The following is a 14742-nucleotide window of genomic DNA, read 5'->3' on the forward strand; positions in this document are numbered from 1 at the left end:
TTCTTATACACTACTTTTTCTCTATGGAATCTGTTGGATTTAATTTATGTTAATGTTTTGCTTCAACTGTTGACAGGATCTTAAGTTACAGAATAAAATTTTTAAAACAGGGCAGATTCTTTGTCTACTAGCTCAGGAAGGTCAGGTTCAAAAAGAGGATAGTAGGCGCACCTGGGTGGCTCAGTCGGTTAAGCGTCTGGCTTTTGATTTTGTCTCAGGTCATGATCTCAGGGTCATGAGTCTGAGGGCCACCTTGGGTTCCAAGCTCAGCACGGCGGAGTCTGCTTGTCTTGTTCCGCCCCCTCTGCCCCTCCCTCCGCTCATACAGGCATGCTCACTCTCTTTCTAAAATGAAATCCTTTTAAAAAAGGATGATAGTAAAAAATTACTTAGTTTATGTGTGAAATAGTATATGGTTTTATTTATTTTTAATGTTCTGATACTTTACATCTTTATTGTTTTTATCTAGTTCTAGTAGTTTCTAAGGAAGACATTAGAATCTCAAATTATAATTATGGAATTGACTATCGCTCCCTTTATTTCTATCAATTCTTAATGTATTTTAAAACTCTGTTATTAGGCTTACATACATTTATGACTGTTATCACTTCCTAATAAAGATTCCTTTTATTATTATAAAAATGTCTCTATCATTAATAATGATCTTTGTCTTGAATTCTGTTTTATCTGCTATTAATTTCACCACACTCTTCTTATTGTTACTATTCACATGGTATGTATTTTTCTGTCCATTTACTTTTTTTTTTTTAAGATTTTATTTATTTGACAGAGACAGAGACAGCAAGAAAGGGAACACAAGCAGGGGGAGTGGGAGAGGGAGAAGCAGGCTTCCCGCTGAGCAGGGAGTCTGATGCTGGGCTCATCCCAGGACCCTGGGATCATGACATGAGCCAAAGGCAGATGCTTAATGACTGAGCCACCTAGATGCCCCCTGTCATTTACATTTTAAAAAACTAAAAAAAGTTTTGGGGCGCCTGGGTGGCTCAGTGGATTAGATTAAAGCCTCTGCCTTCAGATCATGTCATGATCCCCACATCCGGGGATCAAGCCCCACATCAGGCTCTCTGCTCTTTTAATTCTAATATAGTTAACATGCATTGTTATATTAGTTTCAGATGTACAATATGATGATTCCACAATTCTATACATCTTTATTCATGCTTATCATGGTGAGTGTACTCTCAATCCCCTTCACTTATTTCAGCCATCCGTCCACCCACTTTCCCTCTGATATGCTTTATTTATTTTAAGTGAGTACCCTCAGTTAAAGTTTCTTTTTCAACATTTTTTACTTGAAGCATACTTCAGAATACATGTTTCTCAAAGATACATATAAAACATCCTATCCAAGAAAAATAGAATGCACATTTTCTTCAAATATACACAGAAGAATCCCCTGCTTAAATCAAGTAAAAAGAGACACAGCTAATACTACAAATTTAAGAAGACTGAAATATAACAAGTATGTTTTCCAACCACAATGGTACAAAACTAAAGATCAACAATAAAACACAGCTGGAAAATCTACAGTGTAAATATTAAATATTTAATTTATAAATATTAAATAACACTACTGCAAAAACAATGGACCAAATCAGAAGTCAAATGGCAAATCAAAATATGTCTCAAAAAAAAACCCACAAATATTCCCAAACCTAGGGGATGCAGCAAAAGCAAATATTACCATGAAATTTATGTGTAAATGCTCATACTAAAAAAAGGTTTAAATAAACAACATTACAAGGAATTAGAAAAAGAAGAAAATTAGTTGAAATTTAGTAGAGGAAGGAAATAACAATGGAGAATCAGAAATAAATAAAATAGAGACCAGAATAAACAATAACATAACATTGAAAGTAATGACAGTTTTTTCCAAAAAGATAAAATTGGCAATGATTTAACTACATTAACTAAGGAAAAAAGAGGGAAGACTCGAAAACCAAAATGAGAAATGGAAGAGAAAACAATACAACAGATAACCACAGGAATACATAGTGTGATAACATATTACTATAAACAATTATATATGGACATGTCAGATAACTCAGAGGAAAAACCCAGATAATTCCTAAAAATGCACAATTACCAAGACTGAATCATGCATCTTGAATCCAAGAAGTAGGAAATCTTCTTAGACCAATAATAAGAATTAAAATTGAATTGGGAATCAAAAATCTCTCAGCACTGGGCACTGGACACAGGGTGTTATACAAAACTGATAAAGTACTACATCTGAAACTACATCTGAAACTAATGATTACTGAAAGTTGGTGAATTGAATTTAAATTAAAAAAAAAATTCCCAGCACAGAAAGCCCAAATCACATGGTTTCACTGGTGAATTCTACCAAACATTTAAAAAAATGACAAGCTTTATAAAAATCTTACAAATAAGGGAATAGAAGGAACACATTCAAAAACACTCCATCAGGACAGTAATAATACTGATACCAAAGCAGGATAAAAACAATACAAGAACAAAAAAGTCTAGTTTGTCCAATATAAGTATTGCTACCTTGAGTTTCCTTTGACACCCATTTGTGTGATAAATGTTTCTCCATCCTGTCACTTTCAACCTGCAGGTGTCTTGTGGTCTAAAACGAGTCTCTTTTAGACAGCGTATAGATGCATCTTTTTTTTTTTTAAATCCATTTTGACAATGTCTTTTGATTGGAGCATTTAGTCCATTTACATTTAAAGTAATTATTGATAGAAATTATTTATTGCCATTTTATTACTTGTTTTGTTGCTGTTTCTGGAGATTTTCTCTGATCATTTCTTGTCTTTGTTGCTTTTGGTCTCCTTTGCATTCAAAGGTCCCTTTTAATATTTCTTGCAGGGCTGGTTTAGTGGTCACAAGCTTCTTTAGTTTTTGTTTGCCAGGGAAACTCTTTACTGTTCTGAATGAGAGCCTTGCTGGATAGAGTATACTTCGCTGTAGATTTTCACTACTATTCACTACTTAGCTATAGATTTTCACACTCTCAACATATCACGCCACTCCCTTCTAGCTCACCAAGTATCTGTTGAGAAATCTCTAGCTAGCTGTATGGATTTCCTTTTGTAAGATAAGGATTTCTTTTGTGTTGCTGCTTTTAAGATTTTTTATCCCTATATTTTATAAATTTAATTACAGTATGTCTTGGGGTTGGTCGCTTTTGTTGATTTTGGTGTGAGTTCTCTGTGCCTCCTGGGTCTGAATGTCTGGTGTCCTTCCCCAGATTAGGGAAGTTTTCTGCTATTATTTCTTGAAATAAATTTTCTGCCTTCTCTTCTCTCTCTTCTTCTGTGACTCCAATAATATGAATATTATTTGATGGAGTCACTGAGTTCCCTAAATCTATTCTTGTGTTGCATAATTCTTCTCTCTTTTGTTCAGCTTCATTATTTTATCTTCTAGGTCAGTAATTTATCCCTCTGCTTTTTCCAGCCTGCTGTTCATTGCATGAAGCCTGTTTCCAATCTCACTTATTCCATTCCTCATCTATGATTGATTCTTTTTTAACTCTTTTATCTCTTGTAAGGGTCTCACTGATATCTTCTTTTCTCAAGCCAATGAATAGCCTTATGATTGTTGGTTTAAATTCTCCATTAGTCATGTTAACTTTTACCTATTTTGCTTAGATCTCTGGCTATGGCCTTATGTTGTTCTCTCATTTGGGATAAATTCCTCCATCTTGGAATTTTGTCTAAATCTCTGCCTTCTTCTCTGTGTTAGAAGACCTAGCTATGTCTCCTGCTCCTGAAAGTAATGGCCTTATGAAAAAGACAAGGTCATGTAGTGCTCAGGCTCTGATACTTCAGGGAGTCTCCAGTGTGTGCTGTATGTGCTCCCCGTTTTGGCTGCTCTATCCTTTAGGACAATCATTTTCAGAGGTTCTCCTTGCCTGCTGTGGGCAGTGTTTGGTCCCTGGCCTAAATGTGGTGATTTTTAACCAGATGTGCTCTGGTGGGCTTGTGAAATGACACCTGACACCAACTCTACCAGTACTGAGACCCTCTAGAACTCTGGTCAGGAGATACGATGTGAGCAGGGCTTTGTACTGGTCTTCTGGGTAGGGGACCACCACACTGGGACTGAAGCAAGCTTGACTGAAAAGGGCAGTCCCTCCACAGTGCAGAGAGGTGGGCTTGGTGTAAGCAAGTTAGGCAGCCAGTGTCAGAGCTGCACTGCTTCTTGCAGGTGGCTCTGTGTTTATGCTGAGAGAGGGGTGAGGGAAATGGCACCAGTCAGGTCCTTTGTTTCCAGAGAGGCATCTCCATGAATTATGCCTCTCAGGAAAGTGCTCCTTGACTAGCGAATAATCTCCCCACTGTGTGCCCCAGGCATTCTTCAGATTGTGGTTTTCATGCTGTCTGCCCCTGGACTGATTGCCTGCCTTCTCTTTAGGAACAAGACAGTGCCCTCCAGGCTCTATACCAGCCAAGCTCACTGACCTTTAAAGCTCCCAGCTTTAAGCCCTGTTGGTTTTAAGAACTCATGAAATTCAGCCCCTCTCGCTTTCCAAGCCAATGACTGAGAAAATGTCCTCCTTTTGCATTCTCCTGTGTACTCCTCTCTCTTGCCCTCTTCTGTAACCATGGCTCTCTCTCCTCCACAGCACTCACCATCTGTTTCTCCCATCAACCGCATCTCTGTATTTCCTTCTTTGATGTGGCCTCTTTTCTCCCTTTATTTGTTGTTCTGTCTGTCTTCAGGCCAATTTATGGGGTATTTAGGATGATCTGATAGTTATTTAGTTGTGTTCATGGGACAAGATGAGCCTAGGGTCTTTCTATTCTGCTGCCATCTTGTTATTCCATTTGTGGCTATATTTTTAAAGAGCACCATTATCCTTTAGAGATCCATAATAAAATATTTACATGTTAAATGACAGGATGTTTGGCAGGTATTTCAGAATAATCCCCAAAAAGTAGGTAGAGGAGTGGGTAGGATTATAAATTAAACAGGATTGGCTGTGAGTTGATAGTTGTTGAATATGTGAAGTGTATATAAAGGATCACTTTATCCCTTTACCTTTGCATATGCTTAAAATACTGAAAATTTTAAAAAAGTAAAAATAGGAGACTGAGACATGAATAGTTTTAACCTTAAATAAACAAATTTCCAAAGATTTACAGAATGTTTTTCAAACAGCATTTACTGTCAGCCATTTGGAATTTATTAAAGTACATTCATATATACATATATATCTACCCAATTTGAAAAGTTATACATCTCTTTCATTCATCAACAATCAATTAGAAATGGGATTTCTCATTCACACACCTTGCTGTTAGCACAGACCCTTTATCTATTCTCTCACTATGGGAAGGAGAACTGAGGTGAAATCTACCTGATATTTTAAGCAATGCATTAGTTAGTCTGATGGTCTTTCATATCTTATGTTGCTTCCCTACTGTCATCATTTTTTTTTTTAATCATAGTGAGACCATGACTACCAGAGGCAATGGTGGTTCATGATTTCATCTGTTAAGGATCTAGCCCATCAATGGTGATCTTAATTTTTTCATCCTGAGGTGAGCTCCGCCAGCCTTTGTGTCTGTCTGGTAACCATACATCCAATCATCCATTCAACAAGTATCTTTTTGATAAAAGTTATGTGAAGGCAAGATTTCCCATATTTTAAAAACTTATTCTTCCCTTCATATCCCCTTACAGCTACTCTACTCAGTTTCCCTTTAGAACAAAACATCTTGAAAGAATTGGTTATGTTTTCCACCTTCAATTCCTTCCCTTCCACAATTTATCTTTTTATTGTGGTAAAATACATATAAAATTCACCATTCTGGCCATTTTGTGGTGTATAATTCAGTGGCATTAGTGCATTCACAGTGTTGTACAACCATCACTACTATCTAGAATATTTTCATCACCCCAAAAGAGAACCCCATACCCATCCAGCAGTCATTTCCTATTTTCTCTTCCCTCCAGCCCCCAGAAAACACTAATCCAAGGATTTTCTTATTCTGGATATTTCATATAAAAGGGATTACACAATATATGACATTTTTCTTGCCTTATTCTCTCTCTTTTTAAAAAATATTTTATTTATTTATTTGATAGAGAGAGAGATCACATGTTGGCAGAGAGGCAGGAAGCGAGAGGGGGGGAAGCAGGCTCCCCACTAAGCAGAGAGCCCAGTGTCAGGCTTGATCCCAGGACCCTGAGATCGTGACCTGAGCCAAAGGCAGAGGCTTAATCCACTGAGCCACCCAGGTGCCCTTCTTGTCTTATTCTCTAACTTAGCAGAATGTTTTCTAGATTTATCCACATTGTCGTTGTGTACTTACTTCACTCCTTTCTATGACTGAACAATGTTCCAGATATACCATATTTTGTTTATCCATTCATAAGTTGATGAACATTTGGATTGATACCACCTTCTGTCGATTGTGAATAATGTTGCTATGAACATTTGTGTACAAATATTTGTTTGAATACTTGTTTTCAATTCTTTTGCATATATGCTGAGGAGAAGAATTGCTAAGTCACATGATAATTACTGAGGCCCAGTGAGTCTCTGTCCCAGTGTCTGCGCTATTTTAGATTCTTACCAGCGATGTACCAGAGTTCCAGTATCTCTATATCTTTACCAACACTAGTTATTTTATGTTTCATTTTAAAAAAATTATCTGAGTGGATATGAAGTGATATCTCATGATGATTTTAATTTGTAGTTTCCTAATGACATTAGTCATTTTTTTCATGTGCTTGTTGGCCATTTATATATCTTCTTTGAAGGATGTCTATTCTAATACTTTGTCCATCTTTAATTGGGTTGTCTTTTTGTTGAGCTGTATGAATTCTTAAAATATTCTGAATAATAGATCCTTATCAGATACATGATTTGCAAATAGTTTCTCTATGATTGGTCATTCTAAGACAGTGCAGAGCCTAAGGATCTCTAATGTTCTGATATTCAATAGCATGGGCTTAAAGTATAGATTAAAAACTGTAGTTTGCCTATAGTCTCATTATTAACAGAAATAAAAAATATTTCAAATTCTTCAGTTGTAAGCCATAGTAGGATCTATTTCTAATACCCAACACTTCCCCGAATATTGAAGTATTTAGATAAGCAATTTGATTCTCAGACTGATACTGGAAATATTGTCTTGGACTACAATTAAAATGAATGTTAATGGGTTTATGGAAGAACACCACAACTGAAATTCAATGTTTTTGAGTCTTTCCTGTTGCTGGACCTTGGTGAAATAATATATATTGATTAAATTTAATGTACTGGATTACCAGGCTTGGAAATTTGGCCTGACATTACAACTGATATTTGCAAGTCAATAGACTCTTGACATTTTGTGAAATAAAGATACCACATGCAGAAGTCTTATAAATGTCCTAGAGATGACCTGTCGATCAGGGTCTAACCAGGAGATAGAAATCACTTAGTAATTTGAGTAGTACATTTTAATATAAAGAATTAGTTTCATAATGAACTAATAATGAATTTATAGCATGGAATTAACTACTAAGGGATTTAATAGTTAATAGTTAACTAATAACAGAAGATTAACGACTAAGCAATAAAGAGAACTCAGAATACAAGAACAGTAGACACAGGGAACAGCTGTTACCTCTACAGCTGAGGGCCAGTAGCCATGGAATGAAAAGAAAGGAGGCCAACACTGATACCCAGACCATGGTGGAGAGGGTGCGGCTGTGGCCTACTTAATGGCAGAGAAGTCTACTGCAGTGTTACCAGTCATGGCTGACTAGAAACCGCCAGTTGGGGCACCAATGAAACTAGCTGGTAATCAGTATTCTGAGACATTGAGGAAACTCATTGGGAAGCTCCCCTCTGAGGTGCTAGTGAGACTTGGCAGTGGTCCTGGCAAAACTTGCTGGAGCATGAACACTTCTAGGTGTCCCACAGGTTGCTTGCTTTTAAGGGTTGTGGGAGCAGAGGGCCTGGGTGGCCGGTTGGTTGAATTTCAGCTTTCAGCTCAGGTCATGATCCCAGGGTCTTGGGATCCAGTCCTGCACCTGGCTCCCGGCTCAGCAGAGAGTCTGCTTCTCGCTCTCCCTCTGCTCTTCCACCCTCTTATGCTCTCTCTCTCTCTCAAATAAATGAATCATTAAAAAAAAAAGGGTTGTGAAAGCAAACCAGCAACCCCCCTCTTCCCTGCCACCTGGACATTCTCCAAGAATGTCCCTTCTACGCTCCCCGCTGACAAAGCGGGACATTGCACCAGCTGCTGAAGGGGAGATGTTCACATAGTTCAGCTCCTGTGTCACAGAGCAAGACCAGGAAAGGTGGATTTGGACTGATAACTGGCACACATGGTGTTTTGAGAGAAGAATCCAGGAAAAAATATGGTTGATGCGGAAAAAACACAAAGGTAGTTATTTGTGCAATACATGATGGCACGGTGATTAATTTGAGTACTAAAGTTTAGCCGTAGCTGAACCAGGAAACGTGTAATAATTAAAAAATAGATATGTTGAGGATTATCTGAATTTGTGAGCCAAAAGTTCCCCAAACAGGAAATTCTCTTTTGCAGCAGACCCAAAAGCAATGCCAAAAGCAGGTTGGTACAATGAAGAATGAATCAATAGCACATGTTCAAGATAAAGTGTTGTATTAAATGAAGAACTGCAGATATCAGCAAGCAGAAGACTTTTTTGTTTTTTTGTTTTGTCTGGGAGTGCTGTGGCAAAGAGGACTTGAAATTAGACCAGGCCTGTTTATGAGGATAAAAGATAATTTTTTCCTTTTAGATGTGTATCAATTAAGAATACATTTTTATCCCCTGAAATTAATAAATGACCTTTTTTTTCCTGTGAGTAATAAATAACAGTGGCTGCAGGAATAAAGAATAAGACATCTAATTATTTCATATAATGAAACATCTGGAAGAGGAAGCTCCTTGATGACCTCAAAGACCCATATCTTTTAATCTTTCTGCTCTTTCATCCTTAAAATATTGGCTTGTGGCTTCATGGTTGGAACATAGCATCTGTTGCCCCTGGTATCACTTCAGCATTTAAGACAAGATGAAGGAAGAAAGGAGTTGCTATGTCCACTTGTGCTCAGTAGACATTATTGCCATCAAACTGTTGGGACAAAAAGTTTATTGAACCACTGTGTGTGTGGCAATGTGTCAGGCTGTGGAATTTAATGATTTAATAAAATGTACATTGTGGGCCCTTCCTACAGATCCAGATATGAGACTTGTCCTTCCTAGGGTTTCAGTTTCTACCCTATACACGCTTGACTTTGCATAGCAGAGTCTTTCTCCAACCCCGACACACTTTCAGGCAATTCCTCTGCCTTGAGTCTAACTGGTACATCCTAGCAGTTATCTTATTTATTTATTCTTATTATATAATGTTTTAAGGATAACTTTTTGTTTTGTTTTAGATTTTATGTATTTGAAAGAGCCACCAGGGTGGCTCAGTCGTTAAGCATCTGCCTTCGGCCCAGGTCCTGATCCCAGGGTCCTGAGATTGAGCCCTGCCTGGGGCTCCCTGCTCTGCAGGGGGCTTGCTTCTCCCTCTTCCACTCCCCCTGCTTGTGTTCCCTCTCTGTCTCTCTCTCTCTCTGTCAAATAAATAAATAAATAAAAGGGAGAGAGAGAGAGAGAGAGAACAGGGGGAGGGAAAGGGAGGGGCAGAGGGAGAGGGAGACATGCAGACTCCCCGTTGAGCAAGGAGCCTAACTCAGGGCTCAATCCCAGGACCCTGAGATCATGACCTGAGCCAAAGGCAGAGAAGTTTAACCAACTTAGCCACCCAGGCACCCCAAGGATGACTTTTTTGTAATGGGTTTTCATGATACAGTTTACTACTACAAAATCTTTTTTTAAAATATAATTTCTATTGGGAAGCCTGGGTTGCTCAGTTGGTTAAGTGTCTGACTCTTGGTTTTGGCTCAAGTCATGATCTCCTGGGTTGTAAGATTGAGCCCCGGGTCTGACCATGCTCAGTGGGGAGTCTGCTTTAAGTTTCTCTACCTCTGCCCCTCCCCCACTCACACACTCTGTCTCTCTATCAAATAAATCTTTATATATATCTATTTATATGTATAATTTATATATATTTAAAGATTCATTTACAAATAAACATTAATTTATATATTTATTTATATAATTTATATAATATAAATATGGTTTTATATATTTATTTATATGATATATTTATATAAATTATATTTATAATTATATGTATATATGTATAATTTCTATTGATGGTAGGAAAGATTTTATTCTCACCCTCCTCTGTATTCCTCCTTTTTTTTTTTTAAAGATTTTATTTATTTATCAGAGAGAGAGTGGGAGAGAGTGAGCACAGGCAGACAGAATGGCAGGCAGAGGCAGAGGGAGAAGCAGGCTCCCTGCTGAGCAAGGAGCCCGATGTGGGACTCGATTCCAGGACGCTGGGATCATGACCTGAGCCGAAGGCAGCTGCTTAACCAACTGAGCCACTCAGGCATCCCTGTATTCCTCCTTTTAAACCTAATAAGTTATTATGCTAAATAATATGAAAGTGCCATTTTTCAGAGGTATTTTCTTTGTTGTTAGAGTCTAATTTCAATGTAAGCAATGGGATATTTATGGTTGGTTTTTATGCCAAACCAGAATATCTCTTAATAACCTTTACTAATGACTATTTCTTATTATCTATTTTATGATTTTAGAAGGGCTGTTCTTCTGTAATTTCTTGGACCAATTCTTAAAAACTCATGGAATACTCTTCAAGGAAACAGAAAAAACAGTATGTTAAAAGTGCAATATAGTTAACACATGGTATTTGACAACCTTGTGTTACTGAGCTTCAAGTATCCCTGAAAAAATGTTGCTTTTATTCATCCTCTGATACCTTCCACTTCATTTGTTTTCTTTATTATGGAATCCCCTCTTAATAAGTTTGTTTCTTCAGAGGAGTAGCCCCTCCTTGGCTTTCTGAATAACACTATATAAATTATGGAGAGGATTTCCCCCCATGATGTTTTTTCTGAGATGGTTTTCTCTCTAAAAATGTTTTCAGTTTCAAAAGCAAACTTTACAGATCCATGAAAAATAACTAGACACCAAAACAGTTTAACTGGTTCAACAGAATGTGCAAAATACAGGAAGCAACAGCTAGATTCTGTCTTTCATTGTCCCAAATCACACAAGTCATCAACTGAGTAATCAGAAAAGAAAAACAAGCCATTTTAGTTGTAAGAAGATCTGAATCTATAATATGCACTGTGAACCCACACAGATGTTTCATAACCAAACCAAGCTGATTTTTGTGACTCAATTTGAGTTTCCCAGTACAACATATATTGAAAATTCCACAATAATATCATACAGGATACATTATGTAAAACACTCAGATACTGAGATGCAAAATTTTTTGCCTCTTGGGAGCGGTCTTAACAGGCATCAGTAGCAGGAATAAGCTATTCCAGGCAGAGGGCTGGGCTGGAAAGAATTTACGTATTCATCGGTTCCAGAAATTGATGTTTCTGAGGGATTAGTAGGAGGAATTGCTGGGACTGAGTAAGTTTTAACTATTCTGAGTCATTGAAAGAAGAATCTAGAAATGTTCATTTTGTTTGTTGGATCACATAACTTGAGCTTGACTTATTGCTATCCTCTAGTGTTCCTGATGTTCAGCTTTCTTGTCATAAAATGGGGACATACTACTAGTCAGTGTATAATCGGAAACATCCAGATAATCTAAGGCAAATGAGACAGATTGTGGAGAAGGGCTGTGGCTCTCAGAATATCAGCTGAGAACCACTCTCTAAGAAAAAATCATCTCTGCCACTATGAGGAAGCTGACAATTCAGAAAAGCATTGTTGGGACACTTGGTTCCGTAATCACACCGCCTTGGCTTTGGACTGGAGTTGGAAGCTGCCACAAGCATTAGTACTCCAGAGCCAGACCACACCTACTAAATCCATTCCAGCACAACGGATGTTGCTGGTGGCATCCTCATCTTCTTTCTTTTTTATTTACTAAATGAATGTAACACACATTGAATACTGACTACAATAAATGAGTAAAATATTTGTCATGTTAGAGAGGGATAAGCACAGGGGAGAAAAATAGTGCAAGAATTGTAGAGAGTATTGAGTGGGTGAGGGAAGGTCCCTCTCCCCCGCCCCAAGAAAGTGATAGTGAAGATTTGAAGGAAGTAAGAGGATGAGCCTTGTGGGTGTTCAGGGAAAGGGGACAAGGTGGGAAGGCTCTGAGTTAGAAGCTTCCCTAAAGTTCCAAGGAGCAGTAAGGAGACCAGAATGGCTGGATAAAGTGGAGAGATGAGCCCTTTGTCAGAGATTCACACTTATTCCAGAGTAGAAATTTCTTCAGATATTTCCTGTGTAATTAGTCACTTGGCTTGCTATATTAATTGTATGTATTTTAAGTCAGGATGTTCAAAGATTTGAATAGCATTCAAATTAATATATGTTTCTTGAGATGAAAGAACAGATCTACTCATACCAATATATTTCAAGCCACTGCACTTTCAAATAACACAGTGTGCTATTAAAGACGTCATAAGTAGTTTGGTACTTTTTTCCTTATTTGTTTTAGATGTGATCAATGAAAAATTTTAAAATACATGTCTTTGATGTAACATTTTTGTGCAAAGGATTAATGAGTTACATTATTAAATCTATCATTTAGGGGCTTCTTACAACAGACTTCATCTTTTTTTTATAAGCATACAATGTATTATTTGCCCCAGGGGACAGTTCTGTGAATCGTCAGGCTTACACACTTTACAGCACTCACCATAGCACATACCCTTCCCAAGGTCCATAACCCCACCACCCTCTCCCTACCCCTCTTCCCCCAGCAGCCTTCAGTTTGTTTTGGGAGATTAAGAGTCTCTTACATTTTTTCTCCCTCCTGATCCCATCTTGTTTCATTTTCTCCTTCCCTACCCCTGAAACCTCCCACTTTGCCTCTCAAATTCCTCATATCAGGGAGATCATATGATAATTATCTTTCTCTGATTGACTTATTTCACTCAACATAATACCCTCTAGTTCCATTCACATCGTTGCAAATGGCAAGATTTCATTTCTTTTGATGGCTGCATAGTATTCCACTGAGTATTTATACCACATCTTCTTTATCCATTCATCTGTTGATGGACATCTAGATTCTTTCCATAGTTTGGCTATTGTGGGCATTGCTGCTATAAACATTCGGGTGCACGTGCCCCTTTGGATCACTACATCTGTATCTTTGGAGTAAATTCCCAGTAGTGTGATTGCTGAGTTGTAGGGTAGCTCTATTTTCAACTTTTTGAGGACCCTCCATGTTGTTTTCCAGAGTGGCTGCACCAGCTTGCATTCCCACCAACAGTGTAGGAGGGTTCCTCTTTCTCTGCATCCTCGCCAGCATCTGTCATTTCCTGACTTGTTAATTTTAGCCATTCTGACTGGTGTGAGGTGGTATCTCATTGTGGTTTTGATTTGTATTTCCCTGATGCCAAGTGATGTGGAGCAGTTTTTCATGTGAACAGACTTCATCTTTATTACAGTACAGCTATTACATCTAAAGAAAATCTGCATATAAGTTGTCAGATGCATCACAGAAACATGTCTTGATGGTGGAGAATAGTAGGTAGGTTTGACACACTACCTCTTTTCAATGGAAAGCTAAAAGGGAGAAAATAAATTCATTTCTGTAGGAGACATCAGCTTACATTTATCTTTTTATGACAAATACTCTGCCCTCACAAATAGTATACATATTCTATGAATATTAGTTTCTGTCTGAGACAAAAGAGATCTTACTGTAAAAACCACTGTCATTTTAATTGTGTACAGGTCTAGGGATTAAAAGAGACATGTGGAAGGTGGGCTGGGAAGAAGACTACTCAGAAGTCACATGAGGGAGTAAGCATTTGAGCAGGAGTTCTCAGCCTTGGCATTATTGTCATTTTGGGCTGGATAATTCTTTGTTGTGGCAGCCTTCCAGTGCCTAGGACCTTTATAGCAGTATCTCTGGGCTCTACCTACTAGATGCCAGTAACCTCTCCCTTCCCCTCCCTAAATGTCAACCCAAAATGTCTCTAGGCATAGCCAAATATCTCCTGGGGGCAAAAATACCCCAGGTTGAGGACCACAGAGTTAGTCAGAGGAGTGATACAATTTTTTAAAGTTGATCTGAGCTTGAAATCTGGAAGAGACAACTTATGGTTATTGGGAGCAGGAGAACTCACAGAAGAGAGACATAGTGATTAAAAACTGGATCTCAGAGATAGTTTTAGTATTAACTACAACTCTAGTTAAATAATTATTGGTCATAATTTCTATTTTAGTATGTGTTTCTCAGACTAGACTGTAAGATACCGGAAGGCAGAGACTGTGTCTCTCACTGTCAGACTCACATCACAATCCTAAAGTCAGTCAGTCACCAGGTATTTATTGCATTGCTATTATAGGTTTAGCAATAGGCTACTGCACTTTTGAAATAAAAGTGAGGATTTAGGCTTGAGTTCTTAGAATAGATTATTACATAATTGCACAGAAAAGAACTATTGTGTATGAAGCAATAAGAAGCCATGAACTTGGGGCATCTGGGTGGCTCAGTTGTTAAGCATCTGCCTCTGGCTCGGGTCATGATCCCAGGGTCCTGGGATCAAGCCCTGCTGTGGGCTCCCTGCTCAGCGGGAAGCCTGCTTCTCCCTCTCCCACTCCTACTGCTTGTGTTTCCTCTTTTGCTGTGTCTCTCTCTGTCAAATAAATATAT

The 14742-nt window shown here is 38.1% G+C and overlaps 1 long non-coding RNA gene across 1 annotated transcript in view; it reads right to left on the reverse strand.

Moving 5' to 3' along the window:
• Positions 1-13511: 13511 nt before the first annotated feature.
• The window catches only part of LOC123391456, a 42483-nt gene continuing 41252 nt past the window's right edge, over positions 13512-14742 (reverse strand). Inside the window, exon 3 of the long non-coding RNA XR_006606143.1 lies at positions 13512-13646. This is a non-coding gene — a long non-coding RNA (uncharacterized LOC123391456). The remainder of the gene's footprint in view (positions 13647-14742) is intronic.

Source organism: Mustela putorius, unplaced genomic scaffold (assembly GCF_011764305.1).
Source record: "Mustela putorius furo isolate JIRA1106 unplaced genomic scaffold, ASM1176430v1.1 tig00000228_pilon_pilon_pilon, whole genome shotgun sequence".
Lineage (NCBI taxonomy): Eukaryota > Metazoa > Chordata > Mammalia > Carnivora > Mustelidae > Mustela > Mustela putorius.